This window comes from Moschus berezovskii, chromosome 4 (genome assembly GCF_049115385.1).
Source record: "Moschus berezovskii isolate FMDL1 chromosome 4, NW_MosBer_1.0, whole genome shotgun sequence".
NCBI lineage: Eukaryota > Metazoa > Chordata > Mammalia > Artiodactyla > Moschidae > Moschus > Moschus berezovskii.
In genome coordinates, this window is record NC_142463.1 from 54,170,205 (window position 1) to 54,188,161 (window position 17,957).

At 41.2% G+C, this 17,957-nt stretch overlaps 1 protein-coding gene and 1 pseudogene across 2 annotated transcripts in view; one reads left to right on the top strand and one right to left on the bottom strand.

Moving 5' to 3' along the window:
* Window positions 1-17,957, top strand: part of ST6GALNAC5 (ST6 N-acetylgalactosaminide alpha-2,6-sialyltransferase 5) — a 212,636-nt gene that overhangs the window by 68,173 nt on the left and 126,506 nt on the right. The window lies entirely within an intron of this gene.
* LOC148778047 (uncharacterized) lies at window positions 11,940-13,858 on the bottom strand (annotated as a pseudogene).

Here is a 17,957-nt window from a genome sequence, read left to right on the forward strand (position 1 = left end):
TTTGTCACAGGAAAATTGGTTCCACAGTATGTTATCCTGAGCTAGCTATATATACTCAATTTTACAGCTGCTTCCAGGGAACCAAATACTAAAAACATAACAGCATGTTAAAATGGACTGCTCTAAAGCTTTTTTCTTTTTGGAAATATGTGGGAAATGAGTAATAAATAACAATAATATGTCAAAGCGATTCTATTGCTAAGATTAATAAAAGGAAGCCAATACAATGTCCAGATAGGGGGAAAATCAAATTATGGGTTTTTCCCTTTTTAATATCATCTCTTATGCAGAATTCATTTTTTAAAATTCTCACCAAAGATCCATAAAGCAGAGCTCTATTCAGGAGTTATTATTTAGGAATAAATCATCACTAGTGGCAATATGTCATTGCATACTCTTGTTGAATCGAATAAATATGTATATGTAAAGGTGTAGGTTGGTAATTTACTTCTTCTGTGAAGTGCTAAATTATCAAATTATCAGAAGTAATCTTAATTATTTAGGAGTAAAACTGGTGTTGTATTAGTTGGTTATTATGGCTTCAATTCTTTGGTTAACTCTTTTTTTTTTTTTAAAAGGAAAATTTTTTCAGATGTTGAAAAATCGAATTGTAAAGTTAACACAAAAACTTAAGACCTTTGATCCTAGCATTTACAGCAAAACACTTGGGATTTGTAAAAAAGATTTATCGTAAGGTGGTAATTCAAATCATTTTGATGTAATATAATTCAAGAATTATTATTACTGTTATTATCAAATATCTGAAAAGGCCAGGCACTATCTAACCCCTGGGAGTACAGACATGAATAAAATTAGGTCCTACTCTCATGAGCTTACACTTAACAAGATGTGGATTCTGTGCCAGACTTTGTATATAACATCTCAGGTACAACTAATGCTAACCCTTTGGGGGGTTATACCAATTTCTCACGAAAGCTGGAGACTCTGAGCAGTCATTTATTAATACAGGAAAGAACCAGGAATCAGTCCTAACTCCCTAAGTACTTCCCTGGTAGCTCAGCTGGTAAAGAATCCGCCTGTAATGTAGGAAACCCTGATTTGATTCCTGGGTCGGGAAGATCTCCTGGAGAAGGGATAGGCTACCCACTCTAGTATTCTTGCTTGGAGAGCTCCATGGACAGAGGAGCCTGACAGGCTACAGTCCATAAGGTTGCAAAGAGTCAGACACTGCTGAACGACTTTTCACTTTCCACAAGCACTCTGAACTTTCCTCTAGTGTAATAGGAAGGTTGTCTTCTGCAGACATAAAAATCATCCTTAATTAAAAAAAAAAAAGTCAATAAAAGCCTCTTCAGTTCAGTTCAGTTCAGTCGCTCAGTCGTGTCCGACTCTGCGACCCCATGAATCACAGCACGCCAGGCCTCCCTGTCCGTCACCAACTCCCAGAGTTCACTCAAACTCATGTCCATCGAGTCGGTGATGCCATCCAGCCATCTCATTCTCTGTCGTCCCCGTCTCCTCCCACCCCCAATCCCTCCTAGCATCAGACTCTTTTCCAGTGAGTCAACTCTAGTTGGGTTAAAAGTTTTGCATATATGTTTGTTCTTATATGATTTTCTTTTGTAACTTGTTCATTGACACTTGCAAGATCTTACCATTTTTACATTAACTTGAAGCTAATTATGTAATTAAGCTTTTACACCTTTGTCATATGTACTGTAAATACTGTCCCAGTCTATCGCTTTCTTTATTTTGTTGATACCCAAATCTTTAAAGCAAATATCTGATTCATTGTATTTTATTTGAAGCAACAGATCTACCTTCAATCGAAGTAAGAACCAAACTTGCAGTTTAGTTGGTTGTTCATACTCTAAAATAGAGTAAGGAAAACACACACACCAAAAATGTTGGCCTGTTTCTTCTTAGGAATGAGCATTTCCCGTTGGAGGAAAGGTTACTAACAGTTTCACTGCAGGATGTTTTTCGTTTGAGACATTGTGTGCATGTGCTGTTGGAGTTGAGGGAGAAGGAAGCCTTTCTTTGCATTAGTTCCCATTGTGAGGTCAACCCTTAGACAGTATCATGATAACGTAATTAAATAGTATTTGCGAGATTGCCCAAATGGAGTAAATCTAGGAGATTTATTTTCAGGTTTATGTTTTATTTTTGAAATTACATTAATTGTTGAGCTACGGATAATGAATCTTGGCTACTAAAGCTCTTTCTAAGGCCCATGGAAGAGGTTACATGGTGTTGTAGTGGAAAGAACAATGGACTTTGTACCAGAAGATGTGAGTTTTCATCTGCAAATGAGGACATGGGCTGGATGATTCCAAGGCCCTTTTAGAAGTGGGGGATTCTAGGACCATTGGAAAAGTCTTCTTTTTAAATAGGGGTTATTTTCTTTTTAAAAAATGATTCCTCTTTTTGTTCCCCTTCCTAGATTTAGAGACATTCAAGAATGCAGTTGTACATGCTGAGTCTTAGATGTCTGAGCTGGCTCTTAGCTATATGAGTTTGAAGTCCAGATGAAAATTGAAACTGAAGATGCATATTTGGAAGTTGTAAATAGGTAAATATTATTTAAATCCATAGAAATAGGTAACATAAACATGATATTAGAAGAATTCAGAATAGAATCCTGAGAAGATTCAATAAATAATAGTTCTATAGAAGAGGAACTGCAAAGGAGACAGGGAATCATGTCTAAGAATTGAATATGGCATTTTGTTGTCCAGTGTGATGCAGAATTTATTATGACATCATGGTCAGTATCAAGAAATTAACACAGATAATACATTTTTAAAACTGAGCTGTAGTCTGAAATGATACAGCAAGTATTGGAAGGGCCATGTAGTATACCTTATTGGTATAATTATTGGTTGAATTCCTATGTAATTTAGGATTTAGAAGAAAAAGACCTCATATCCAGTTTTAAAGGGGGTGGGCGGCTCAGGAACTGGGAAGGTTTGCAGGAAGAAATAATTAATCTGAACCTCAAAGGATGATGGGAGGAGCCAAAGTGAAGACATTCCAGATAAAGGGGGAAACCTAAGCAAAAGCAGAAAAAGGGTGCACATAGTATATGTTCCAAAAACTGCATAGGGCTCAATGGGTTCCAGCCAGTCCTTATGTAAATGAGTTGAGGGCTGAAAGAGGACAGGTAAGTAGGGCCCTGTTATGAAAAAATTTACATGCTAGGTGGGAAGCTTATTCATTAACAGTCAGGTAATTGAAAGTTCCCTGGTGGCTCAGCGTCTGCCTAAAATGCGGGAGACCCAGGTTCAGTCCCTGGGTTGGGAAGATCTCCTGGAGAAGGAAATGGCAACCCACTCCAGTATTCTTGCCTGGAAAATCCCACGGACGGAGGAACCTGGTAGGCTACAGTCCGTGGGGTCGCAAAGAGTCAGACACAACTGAGCGACTTCACTTTCATTTTCACTTGGAAGTTAGCGAGTGAATTCTGAAGTAGAGAAATTTGCTTCAGATAACCATTTCAAATGGAAATTTGAAAATCATAGAGGTAGGCAAAATTTACAACTTATTTATTAAGCATTATTAACTAATGCTTGAACACTTTCAGGCTCAGAGAGCTTCCTTTGGGTAGAAACAGAAGGTATGACTAGAAAAGAAAGTATCCCCTTGTTGACAAAGTCATTCCCATACTCCATCATCAGTTTTCTGGCACCTCCAATATACAGGAAATCCTCCAAATTCAGCCCAGTGTTTATTCTCCCAGGAAGGAGAATAAACGTCCTCTGACTGAACACGAGACAGGTCCTCCTTTCTCTTTGCTGATAGAAGGATTTTAAGATAGAATCTAAAATCAAATTGGTGCAGGGGAAGTGGGCAGGCAGTTTCCAGGTTCCTAAGGCATCAGTGTCATGTGTTCCAACCTTCATTCAGTAAATGTCTCCCAACCACCATCTAAGTGTCATATGCTCAGAAAATCAGGCTCATTCACTGTTGACAGCCATCAAATCTAGTTGAGTCTCAGGATATTGTCTGGCTTTTTTGTTCTCCAATTTAGCTGAAAAATAACACTTATCCCCATAAGTCATTCCCTTCAGAAAGGCCCATGAAGCATTAAGGGTAATTCTGAAAGCTGAGCTTATTTCATCTCCCATCTCTCAGTCTGTCTGAAACCTCAGTGTGTCATATACATTGGTGCAGAGAAGGGATGGAGTCAGAGAAACAGTGGATTTCTTCAGGCAAAAGATGAAATCTTCAACGAGAGAAGTGAGAGCAGAATTGAGTGCAAAAGAGTGGAATGTAAAATCTCTTTCAAAGTGAGAATTGATTTTTTCCCCTTATTTATTACAAAATATTGAGTATAGTTGCCTGTGCTAAAAAAAAAAAATCTTTTTTTATTTAAAAAAAAGGATGTATGTGTATGTATCACTAAATCACTTTGCTATACACCTGAAACTAACACAGCATTGAAAATCAGCTATACTTTAATTGTAAAGAAAAGAAAAAACACCAAAAAACCAAAGTAAGAATTGATAGGACTTTGTGACCCACTGACTGAAAGATGGGTAAGACTAGAGACTCAAAACTGAGTCTGAAGTCACAATCCAACTTACAACAGGAAGCTGAGCCTGTGTGTGTGCCTGTGTGACTGTTGGCGGGCCTGGGGGAGTTGTCAAGGAAAGCAGTAAGAGACTCATTCTGGACACATTCCTTGAAGATGCCACATTGAGACATTTTGTAGACCATCAGATATCATCTCCCTCTCTAGAGATGGCCTGCACTGGAAGATATAGGTCTGGGGATCAGCAACATAGGAGGAGTTAATAGAAGCAAAAAAAAGATTAAGATCACTCTAGAGGAGTTGTAGAGCAGAGGTCCTACACTAGCCTGCAGGTGATTTTTGGTTTTGTTTGTCATTTCTGTTTGATTGTTGTTTTTGACGATTTGACAATAAAAGATTTTCTGAAAGACCAAAGTTTTGCAAATTCACACACTAAAATAATAGGAATTTGGGGCTAGGGAAGTAGGAAAGAGGCAAATCATTCAAAGCCCATAAGTTTGTAACCAGGACGTTAATAAAAAAAATAATAATCTTATTAATTATCAGCACAGTTAAAAACCATACTACATTTCATATATATATATATATATTTTTTTTTTTTTTTTTTGGTGAGAATATGTGAGTTTTACTGTTTTAGCAAATTTCAGTTATGCAATACAGTGTTATTAGCTACAGTCACTATGTTTTCTTGTTTTATTTTGGGCTGCAGTGGGTCTTCATTGCTGTGCACGGGCTTTCTCTAATTGCAGTGAGCAGGGACTACTCATCCTTGTGGTGTACAGGCTTCTCATTGCGGTGGCTTCTCTTGTGGAGCACAGGCTCTAGGAACAAGGGCTTCATTAGTTGTAGCTCGTGGACTCTGTAGTTGCGGTGTGTGGGCTTCAGCAGTTATGGCACAGGCTCAGTCGTGGTGGTGCACGGGCTTAGTCGCTCTGCGGCATGTGGAGTTTACCTGGACCAGGGATCAAACCTGCGTCCCCTGTATTGGCGGGCAGATTCCTATCCACTATACCACCAGGGAAGTCCTAAATGTAACCACTTCTTTCATGTGTTTTTGTTTTTGTTTGTTTATTTATTTTTGTCTCCTGGTACATGGGGATCTTAGCACAGCATGTGGGATCTCAGTTCCCCAATCAGGGATAGAACCCACATCCCCTGCATTGGAAGTATGGAGCCTTAACTACTGGACTACCAGGGAAGTCCCTAGTCACTATGTTTTACGTTAGCACCCCAAATCTTATAGAGCTTACAGCTAAAACTGTATACCCATTTATAAGCTATTTCTTGTTACCCCAACCACCACCACCCAGCCCATGGCAACCACTTTTCTACTCTCTATTTATAAGAGTTTGGCTTTATTTTTTTAAGATTTCACTTGTAAGTGACATTATGCAGTATTTATTTTTCTCTGTCTTATTTCACGTAGCAAAATACCCTCAAGTTCTATCCATGCTGTTGCAAATGGCAGGATTTCCTTTCTCTTGGATGATACTCCACTGTGTATATATTCCATATAATCTTTATCCATTCATCTGTTGATGGACATTTAGGCTGTTTCCATAACTTGGCTATTGTGAATAATGCTACAGTGAACATGGGAATGTGGTTATCTCTTTGATATCCTATTTTTATTTCCTCTGGCTATATGCCCCAAAGTAGGATTGCTGGAAAATCCGGTAATTTTGTTTACCAAATAAATACCAACACAATATTTAAGGAACTTTGACACTGTTTCCCATAGTGGTTGCACCAGCTTACATTCCCACCAACAGTGCACAAGTGTTTTCTTTTCTCCACATTCTCCCCAACACTTCTTATTTCTTGTCCTTTGGATGATAGTCATTCTGACAGGTGTGAGGTGATAGTTTGTGATTTTTATTTGCATTTCCCTGATTAGTGATGTTGAGCACGTTTGCATGTGCCTGTTAGCATTTGTAGATCTTCTCTGGAAAAACAAAAAATGCCTATTTATTTTCTCTGCCCATTTCTTAACTGGATTGTTTCGGGTTTTTTTGCTATTGAGTTGTATGAGTTCCTTATATATTTTGGATATTTACCTCTTATCTGCTGAATAATTTGCAAATATTTTCCTTCATTCATAATCTAAAACCATGCTCAGTTCAGTTCAGTCGCTCAGTCGTGTCCGACTCTTTGCGACCCCATGAATCACAGCACGCCAGGCCTCCCTGTCCATCACCAACTCCCGGAGTTCACTCAAACCCATGTCCATTGTGTCGGTGATGCCATCCAGCCATTTCACCCTGTCGTCCCCTTCTCCTCCTGCCCTCAATCTTTCCCAGCATCAGGGTCTTTTCCAATGAGGCAGCTCTTCGCATCAGGTGACCAAAGTATTGGAGTTTCAGCTTCAACATCAGTCCTTCCAATGAACACCCAGATCTGATCTCCTTTAGGATGGACTGGTTGGATCTCCTTTGTTGGACTACTGGTTGGAGAGGCTCCAAGGGACCTCAAGAATCTTCTCCAACACCACAGTTCAAAAGCATCAATTCTTTTAAACCCCCAATACGTTTTTTTCTTTTAAAGAGAATGAATGGTTGGTAGCTTGATAGAAGGTGGTGTGAGGAAGAGTTGAGTCTGCTGAGTTGAGAAGAAAGAGCAAGTATTCTAAGTAAGGCAAACACCCAACAAGTATTTCCTAAACAGAGTGCATGCAGACCTCAAAGAAAAACAGGAAATGAATGCATTCAGCTGGCCAAGGTACTTTGTGCTCAGTAGCTGTTACTTCTTTGTGTACCATGACAAGAAAAAACAATAGAAAACCAACAGCAACCATCCCTGATACTGATATCAGTCCCATCTTTACCAGAGGAGAACATAAAAGAAACATGCCTTTTTCTCCTGCGTCCTACCTGACCATTAATATTTATGCTTATAATTCCTTGCTCTCAGTAAGGCCGCTAAAGAGATCAAAATGACTGTATTCCAATTTGAATGCCTTTGGCATGAGGGTATACAATATCCATTTACCACAGACCACACCACTCCCTATTGTCTTATACCTCTCCTAAGCCATCTATTTCACGAGTTTATGTTTCTGGCTTTCTCTCTGTTGGACTTGCATTTGCAGGCCCTTTTATAGAGAAGAAAAGAATGTAGGGGAAAAGCTCACCTTTGAGGACAGGCCAGGAACTAAACATTGGTCACCATAGAGGTAGATGGAGCATCAGGAGAAAATGTTAGAGCTTAAACCAGAGGAGAAAATGATTTCAGAAAAATAGAGTTGCAAGCACAAGATGCTATGGAGAAGCCTTAATAGAGCATTGGTACTTCCCTGATGGCCCAGAGATTAAGAATCCGGGGTTTGATTCCTGGTCTAGGAAGATTCTACATGCTGCAGAGCAAATAAACCCATGTGCCAAAGCTACTGAGCCCACATGCCCTAGAACCCTTCTCTGCAACAAGAGAAGCCACCTCAATAAGAAGCCTATGTACTGCAAGTAGACCCCCATGCCCCACAACTAGAGAAAACCCACATGCAGCAACAAAGACCCAGTGCAGTCAAAAAATAAAGAAATGAATAAATTTAAAAAGGATTTTTAAAAAGAGAGAGCATTAGATTTATGGGGCAATACAGCATCAGTAACTGCTGGGAGCAGTTTGTGCGTGGTGTGGTGATGGCAGGGTCAGGCTGCCACACCAGGGAAGCAGGGCTGCAGAGAGGGAGGAGGGAACGTGCTACACTCTTTCAAGAAATTTGATGAGGAAAGAAAGGAGAGAGGGGAGGCTTTTACAGGGAGACACGTCGAGAGAATTCTCTTTGTACGAGGAGAAACACTTGAGCATGTTATTTTTAGAAGGAAGAGAAGTAGCTACTGGGGAGGAATAGGGAAATGATTGAAGATGAGAGAGCAAGAGCAAGAGAAAAGACTAAATGGAACAACTCTCCAGGGAGCCTATTTCCATTACATAATTCACTAAACAAATGTGGATTCATCTTTGTTTCAGTTCTAGCACCTCCTGACTGCAAGTGTGATTTCTGGCAGTACGTTTACAGGCTCTCCCCTGCCCCCGCTCACACACGCCCCAGTAACAGCTCTGGATAGAGCCTTTGGAAAGATCTGCGTACTACAGTGGTGTGGACCAGAAGACATCTGTTGGTAGTGAGTGCCTTTTGCCAAGTTAGAGTGAAGTGCTGTATCCCTGGAACTATCAGGAACTGACGCAAGCCATCTCGGCTGTGACCCAGCCCTGAAGGCAGCCAGCGAATCTTCAGGATGAGTGGACCCCTTCTTATATGATATCAGCTGCCTCATTATGCTTAACATTTCAAACATTATTAATTTTTAATTATTTACATTTAATTATCTGCAACACTTAAGCATCCAAATTCCACAGCTGATGTTCCTGATGAAATATTTACTAAACAATCAATCCTCTTGGATTCCACAGAGCCGGATGTTTTCAACTGGGAGCAAATCCTTCCTCCAGGAGGCTGCCTTTGCTTTCTTGTGTTCTAAATGGACGTGGCTGCACTCTGAGCACTTGTGGCTTCAGCTGCGGTGTCCACTTTATCTCAGGGGTGCTCTGTCAACTCTTAAGGGATGGGTGGCTCTGCTCAGCACTAGTGATAGAGGTTGAGTGCTGCTGGGACACTCAAGCCATCTCCCTTCTCATTTCTCTTCTGTTAGGGCTGAAAATACATTAACAGGTAACCAGTTTTGGTGATAGAAAAGCAAGACACTCTTATTCATGGTCCAAAGGCAGAGGCATGATGAAAACTTAATCAGAACTCCTACAAGAGATGGTCACTCATACAACTAATCAGCCAACTGGCTTTTCCTTGCAAAATCAGGACCCACTGCCAATGGGAATGCCATTTCCAGAGCAAAGGCCAAGGGAAGCAGGCTTATCCACTTGGACTCCCTGACACAAATACTCCACAGTTCTGTCATCCTTTGTGCAAAAGGAAGGGGCTTAAGGCCAACAAAATATGCACAGTTTCACTTGGTTTTCCAGGAGTAGAGATGAAAGAAATGATGCTAATCTACCTGTGCTCACCACTAGGGCCTTCCTTGCTGTCTCTTACAAGATCACTGGGAGGGTTGACTATGTGATGTATCTGGCAGTGTGGTTGAGAGTAAGGGATAAGAGTTAACTCTTCACTCATTCCACATGTATTTATTGATCACCTGCTGTATGTCAGGCCCTGCTGTAGGCACAGGAGAGGCAGAGGCAAATGAGACAGACATGGTTGCTACCATCATGGAATTTATATTCCAGGGAATGGAAGACTCCGGGATTTGACTACCACCTACCAGATGAATGACTTCGCTTAAGTTAATTAACCTCTCCATTTCCTTATCTGAAAATGAGAATAATCTGACACTTTCATAGTGTCACTGTGATTATTTAATTATGTACATGCAAATGCATATACAACTCAGAAATCATAAGACTGGCACCCACAGCCAGCTTCACTGCGTTGTAGGTTAGTTACACATGTATAGTTCACTAACACTTATATTTGAGGCATGTGATAGAATTAGCAATTTAACTATGAGTATTGGGTTACAATTGCTATTACTAAGCACAGCTGTAATTTAAATAGTAGTTGGAGACAAGATACAGAAGATGTGGCCGTGGTGACCACGTATTAGAGAGGAGGGATTTCTGAGTTCAGGTAAAGTCAACCCATTAGTATAAAACCTGGCATGAAGTAAGTGTTCAATAAATGCTAGTTGTTGTCAGTATTGTTATGATTATTAGGCCCTGAAGTCTTCATAAATAGGTAGACTCTCTATTTCCTCCTCTTTGGTTTGGTTTGGTGGGTTTTTATCGTGTTCCTTTACCTGCAGAGTATTTCTCTGCCTTTTCATCTTGTTTAGGTTGCTGTGTTTGGAGTGGCCTTTCTGTATGCTGGAAGTTTGTGGTTCCTCTTTATTGTGGAGGTTCCTCCCTGTGGGTGTGATTGGACAATTGGCTTGTCAAGGTTCCCTGGTTAGGGAAGCTTGCGTTGGTGTTCTGGTGGGTGGAGCTGGATCTCTTATCTCTGGAGTGCAATGAAGTGTCCAGTAGTGAGTTTTGAGGTGTCTGTGGGTTTGGTGTGGCTTTTGGCTGCCTGTATTTTTGTGCTCATAGTTATATTCCTGCATTGTTGGAGAATTAGCTTGGTATGTCTTGCTCAGAAACTTGTTGGCTCTTGGGTGGAGCTTGGTTTCGGTATTGGTATGGAGGCTTTTGGATGAGCTCTTGTTGATTAATATTCCCTGGAGTCAGGAGTTTTCTGGTGTTCTCAAGTTTTGGATTTAAGCCTCCTGCCTCTGGCTTTCAGTCTCATTCTTATAATAGCGTCAAGAATTCTCTATCCATACAGCACTGATGATAAAACATCTAGGTTAGTGGTGAAAATATTCTCCACAGTGAGGGACACCCAGAGAGGTTCACAGAGTTACATGGAGAAGAGAAGAGGGAGGAGGGAGATAAAGGTGGCCAGGAGGAGAAGAGGAGGAATCAAAGGGGAGAGAGCAAGCTAGCCAGCAATCAGTTTCCTATGTGCTCTCCACAGCCTGGAACACTCAGAGAGGTTCATGAAGTTACACTGAGAAGAGAAGAGGGAGGAAGGAGACAGAGGTGGCCAGGAGGATAAAAGGGGGGATCAGAAGGAGAGAGACAGATCCAGCCAGTAATCGGTTCCCTAAGTGTTCTCCACAGCCTGGAACACACACAGAGATTCACGGAGTTAAGTAGAGAAGAGAAGGTGAGGGAGAGACAGAGGTGACCTGGGGAGAAAAAGGAGAGTCAAAAGGGGGAGAGGGCAATCAAGCCAGTCATCACACTCCTAAGTAAAAATGGGTACTGAAGATTGGATTCTTAAAGGTACAGAATTCATAACAAATACCAAAAAGTAATGATTAAAAATCTAGAGGTTAGACTCTCAAAAATACAATATTAAAAAAAAACAAAATTGCAAAAGTTATAAAAAAATATGAAATTTGCTTTAAAAATAGGATCTTTTGTTGCAAGGTAATAGTAGGTTTTAAAAATGAAAATTAAAGGAGTAATAAAGAACTTAAAATTTAGTAAAATATATCTAGGAATTTCTCTGGAGCTGTTGAGGACAGTGTGGGGTCAGTTCAGTTTCAGATAGTTCCTTGTTCCAGCTAACACTTCTTCTCAACGTCTATAGGTCCCTCCCAATGTAGCCAATGCTAACTACAGGGTTTTAATCTGTTGTACCTGTCACTTCCAAAGCGGTTCCCTCTGTTTATTTTGGCTTCCTCTCTTTGCAAGTCTCTTCAGTATCTAATTTCTGCCCTGACATAAGGGGGCAAAGGTGGTCATTTATTTAGGCTCACTTGTTCAATTGTGCTGCGGGGAGGGAGGAACACTGCAAACAAATATCACTGGCATATGTGGGGAGTGCTCGCAGGTTCTAGGCCACAATGGGTTTGCCCCCCACTCACTGCGTGTGTGCTTTCCCGGTCTACACTGCTCAGGCTCCAGGTTGCTCTGCAGGGGAACTGTCTAAGGCAGGCCCTGGATTACGTGCACTTCCCAGATCTACGCCGCTCAGGTAATCGGGTACTCCACAAAGGCGCAGACTCAGTTGGGCCTGCATTTTGTGCCCTTCCAAGGTCCGAGCAGTTCAGGTGACCAGGTGCTTGGCAAGGGCACTCTCCCAGTTTGGCGGTGCGTCTTATCACCTGCCCGTCCCAGCTACTCAGTTTCCTGGGTGTGCAGTGGGAGCACCGTCTCAGGTGTGCCCTGTGCCTCCTCTGGGGAGCTGATCTCTGGCTGCGACCCTCCTGATGGATGTCAACCATCCAGGATCCCAGGAAGACTTGGTTAGCAACTGAGAGCCTGCTCGCAGTTTAGTAGAGGCTGCCGTCTCTGGAGCCGAGTTTGCCCCTTGCCTTCCAGCTCTGGCTGGTGCCCACCTGCCTCCCTGCCTCTGGCGGGAGATGGGCTGGGCCGCGGCCTGCTAGCTTTCCTCTGGTATTTGCTCAGTCCTCTGTTCTCTGCGCGCCCGGCAGTGCCTCAAGTTAGAGCTTTTTGTGGGAAAGTTCTCGCTCTCTCTTTCCTCTTTTTTTTTTTCCTCTCTCTGGCTATCCCACAGCTTTGGTTGCTTTCTCACATTAGCTCCCTCAGATTGTCCTCAGGGAATTCAGGCCTTGTCTTTACCTTAAGCAATGCAGCCCACGCCTCCCTGTTCAGCCCCCGGTTGCTGGTGGCAGACGCTAGCGTCTGGACTGCTTCTCTGCTGGGAGTTGCAGTTAGGCGCGTAATCTGTGGGTTTTGTTTTTTTTTTTCCCCCTCCAGGTTATGTTGCCCTCTGAGATTCCAAAACTCCCCACAGACCCTCTGGTGAGAGGGTTTCCTGGTGTTTGGAAACTTCTCCTCTTTTAAGACTCCCTTCCCAGGACGGTTCTCTGTCCCTAGCTCTTTTGTCTCTCTTTTTATCTTTTATATTTTGTCCTACCTCCTTTCAAAGACAATGGGCTTCCTTTCTGGGTGCCTGGTGTCCTCCACCAGCATTCAGAAGTAGTTTTGTGATATTTACTCAGAGTTCAAATGATCTTTCAATGAATTTGTTGAGGAGAAAGTGGTGTCCCGTCCTATTCCTCTGCCATCTTAGGGGAGAATCTCCAAGTCTTCATAAATAAATAAGACTGATATAATGGAGCACAATGTGGTACTTGTACATACAAAAAGAATTAATAAATGTTAGCCCGCATAAACTCATGTTACTGTGCTTTTTATGACAGACTATTTTAAACATGTATTAAATGGAGGGGACCTTAGAAGCGATGTCATCTGGCTCCTTCAGGGTGATGAAACTTGAAATTCTTAGAAATAGAATAACTTGGGCAAGTTACATAGTGAGCAGTAAACTGGGAATTAAAATCCTGTCTTTTGCCACAGCTGGAAAAGGTCTGCTGTACCCACAGTGCCTCTCTTCTAACTCCCTCATCTCAATCAAGTTCAACGAAATTGATGATAAGGTCCATACTGCAGTGGCAGCTGCAAACACCTTTTGCTTTTGTGCCAAGCTTAGTTACAAGCTTTGGAGTGCACCCATTTTGCTTTCTCTGGCTCCTCACCTTTCTGCCACCTGTCTTTTGAGGTTCATAACAAAAATAAAACACAAACACAAAAATCGCAGGTCTGACAATCATAGCCGGTTTCACTGTATGGCTAGAGCTTAGTTATGCTTGTAGCAATTCACTGAAAACTTTTTTTGGAGCCTCAAAAAATTAGCATTTTTATTGTGAGTATTAACTAAAAATTGCCATTACTGGGCACAACTTTAGTTAAGTAGCAGTTGGAGGCAAAATACAGAAGCTGAGGCTGACCGAATGTCAGGATTATCAACTCTGTGAGGTTGGGTGACGGGTAAGACATTGTGCAATTTCTTGTAGCACACAAGCCACTTAGATACTCACTCCCTCTGTTCCTTCTTAAATATATAGTGTTGTACTCAGTGGTTTGCACTGAACATGTAACAGGCAGCATTCAGTAAAGTTACTTGACAGCTGCATCTAAAATAAATCTGACTTTATCTTTGTGTCCTATAATTTCCCATGCTGAGAAGTTCACATTATGATCAACATAATAACAGTGCGCAGCAGGCAGTCCTGAAATACGTCTAAGCCCAGGTTCCCTCAACACCACAACTCTTTCTAGCACAGGAGCCCCCAGTCTCCAGGATCTGATATCTGGTGATCTGAGGTGGAGCTGATGTAATAATAATAGAAATAAAGTGCACAGTAAATATAATATGCTTAAATCATCCCCAAACCATCCCCCTTCCCGCCCCAGTCTGTGGAAAAACTATCTTCCACGAAGCTGGTCCCTGTTGCCAGAAAGATTGGGCACCGCTGTTCCAGTAGGTTAGGGAGAAGGCTATCTAATTCCAACCATGAATAATCAGACACAACTAGTGGCTCAGAGGTTAAAGCTTCTGCCCCCAATGCGGGAGACCCGGGTTCAATCCCTGGGTCGGGAAGATCCCTGGAGAAGGAAACGGTAACCCACTCCAGTATTCTTGCCTGGAGAATCCCATGGATGGAGAAGCCTGGTAGGCTACAGTCCACGGGTTCGCATAGAGTTGGACACGACTGAGTGACGGAATGGAACATGAGAATTTAACTGTAAGGTTTTTTTCTTTCCCCTGGTGTCTTAGTAAATAATTAATGCTTTTAATTCATTGTTGTGCCAAGATATTACATATAGCTCATGGAAACCAGTTCTAAAACACGAAGACATGATGGCTATGAAGATTCCGGTCATACACATTTCAAATGGTGTGGACTTTCTCTGGAGTGTACCTGATGTGTTGTGTTCTTTAACAAAAGCACGGTGTGAGTTTGCACACGTAGGGTGCAACAGGAGGATTGTGGGTGTCCAGCAGGTAATTCATTTAGTGGTCATGTGCTGAGGAAAACAAGAGTTTTGAGTGTAGATGGATCAAAAGCAAGGAGTCCTGTGTGTCCCTGCTGCTGCTTCTATTACCCTAAGGCTGCCCAAGGCGAGAGTTTTCATCCTGGTAGGATGCACAAGTGCTTCCCCTAATATAGGGGGCCAGAAATTTAGAAGTAAATGTGTTCTGATTCTGTCTGAGAACACTGGCAACAATTCCCATGCAATTGCTTTTGTTTTTTAAAAGGGAGAAGTAGACGGCTATCGGGTCACTTTCACAGCTAATAGTTTATAGGTCAAGATGATCTGGAGCTAAGAAATGTGATATTCATTACGAAAAATAGAAAGCTTTGTTTAGCAGAGAATTTTTGTTTAATTACAAGCCCAAAAAGGCTGAGTATAAAAAGTATTTAATGTACCAAGAATAAATTAAATTTCCCCCTTTCTATCTTCTTTACTTATTCCTCTAATTGTTTATTTTGAAACCTCTCTTCACCCATGAGAATGTGAGCCACACGGAGGTAGGGACTTTTGTCCATTTGCTTGCTGTGTATCCCCAGGGCCTTACACAGAGCCTGGCAAATAAAAGTATCCAATATGTACTCACTGACCAACAAATGAATGAATGAGTGAATTGTAAATTGAAAAACCATCCTTCCAAATGAATTCATTTGTGGATGTAAGCTAACACATTCCCTAGAAAGCAGTTTCCTTCATTAAGGGCAGGCTTTAAGGTTCACAGGAGATTTTAGCATCAGCCTAATGATGCTGGTTTTCCTTGGAAATTGCTCTCTGCTCCTCTCCCCTAGTCTGTCTTCCTCAGCATTTGTTTTCAGATCAGCATTGGATCTGAAGTTACAGCTTTTTCGCCCCAGAATTCACCTGAGGAAAAATTGTCTTTCCTTGCATTTGAAGCTTAGCGAATTGAGGAAAACCAACTTAGGCGAACATCTGATGATCTTTTGAAAAAAAAAAAAGAGACCTGGAAGCTCAAGACAGATGGTGCCACTCCTGCCTTGGGGATGCTGGGCAGCTTGGGCCCAGCTTGGCATGGTTCTCCTGGGAAACCGGGACTGGCTGGATTCCCTCCTGACTCAGCAGAAGTGCCAGGGCCATGCCAGTCACAGGGTAAGGTGGCTGGGGTGTGGGCCCTACACAGAGAGGGTCTGTAAAACCCTGCTTACTGACTCAAGCCCCATCAGGCATTCTAAGATTTCAGGACTCACCTAAACCTGATTAAAGGTGTCCAGAGGGCCTGGGGTTAACACTGAGTTGTTCTTTAAGTACAAGATTATGGTTTCCAATAAAGTGGATTTGTGATACCTGAGGTGATTTTGTGGAAGAAAAAAAGGAAGATTAAAAAGTCTGTGTCAAAGTAGTATTTTGATTAGACCAGAAGCATAATTTTAGAAAATGGAAAATAGTAGGGATGCCGTAGGAAATGTGCTTGGGGCCTGCCCTCCCCGGAGGAATGGAGTTGATAAATCATCTCACATCAGTCCCAGTTTTTCAAATGTGATGTTTTCGACATTTTGTAGACTTAAATTTTATAGTAAAGAATGCACAACCCCATATATTTAAGGTTATGTTATTGCATTTGTCATCTTTTTTAATTTTGGAAGATACTTCATTTACCCTTGTTAGGTATATATATGATCCTGTGCTTTACTTTTCATGACGGACGAAAGTAAAACAAAGCTTCTTGGTTTAGAAAGAACTAATTAGTAAATTTTCCTCCAGTTCTCCAGGATCATGGCAACTGCTTCTTTCCTGACAACTGAACTTTGCATCCCAATCTCCATTAGTCTTAATAGAAGCCAAGCATTCTCTCCCCCTCACTGTGCTATAAGAATCATTTTTCCTGAGTAGAGTAATGGTTATGAAGTCATTTAGGTATTCACAGAAAAAAATGCCTTTTACTGTTGTTTTTTTATTGATTCCAGGAATGTGGCAAAGAGAAACCCTGTTCCATTTTACCGTAAATACTATTAATCCAGAGATGACTTCTTAGTATACAGCAGTGATTGATTTGAATTTAAATGAGTTGATATTCACTTTTCATCTAGACTCAGATAAAACAACAAAATCATCCAGTGACTCTGGTTACATTTGGAGTTCTACTTAGATTGCCTACATAGTCTTGTATTTTCAGTACCCCAGGTTTGAAAAAAAGAAGGATAAGAACTGATGTATATTAGATCCTGAAAGTATATACTTCACCTCTCCTTTTACTGACATTCACTCCTGACTTCATTTCCAAAGAATTTCTCCCATTTCTCCCACCAGGTCCAAGATCAATATCTTAAGTAAGAAGTTTTCACTCAAAATAGGTTGACTTTTGAGTCTGACAAATAGAAATTAGAGTTATGGTGCTGTTTTAAGAGAAAAATTGGAGTGGTCTGATTCCCAATCTACATAATAATTCAACAGAATTTAAGGCTGTCTTTAGCACTTTGCATTAGCAGCAAGTAATTACCTCCAACTAGAATGAAATGAGGGTCAAGAATGGTTTCAAGCAATCAAGTGGAAGTGTTACTTGCTTTATTGAACATGCTAATTCAAAGCTGCACTTGGAAGAGTTAAAGAAGAAAAATGCCTCCAACCCGAATTGCTTTGTGAGCTTTTTTGCAAGAGTGGGCCAGAATGGTTTGTGGATGATAAGAAGTTTAAGTTGTTTAGTTTTAATATTTTAAATGACTTTACCTAAGAATTTAAGTGATTTCAGATTTTTCATTTTTGTGTCTAAATTTAATGGTGCATTCGATGTACATAAGGATAAGCACACATACATTTTTTTGAACATGTTAACAACTATTTTCAAATGGGTGTGCCTATCCCTGAATGGATAGGTTGGTCTCCTACCAAATTACAAAATTAAGTAGATATGAACTAGTGTGTCGAAATGTTACTGAACTAAACTTGGGTTCACTTCCTTGCTACCCAGCATAACCAATCAATTGACACAAAATTGCAGTGAAGGAAAGTACAGTGTCTATTTGCAGTGCACCAAGCAAGGAGAACCGGTAGCTCATGCTCAAAAGACCCAAACTCCCCTATGGTTTTCAGGGAAGGGTTTTTAAAT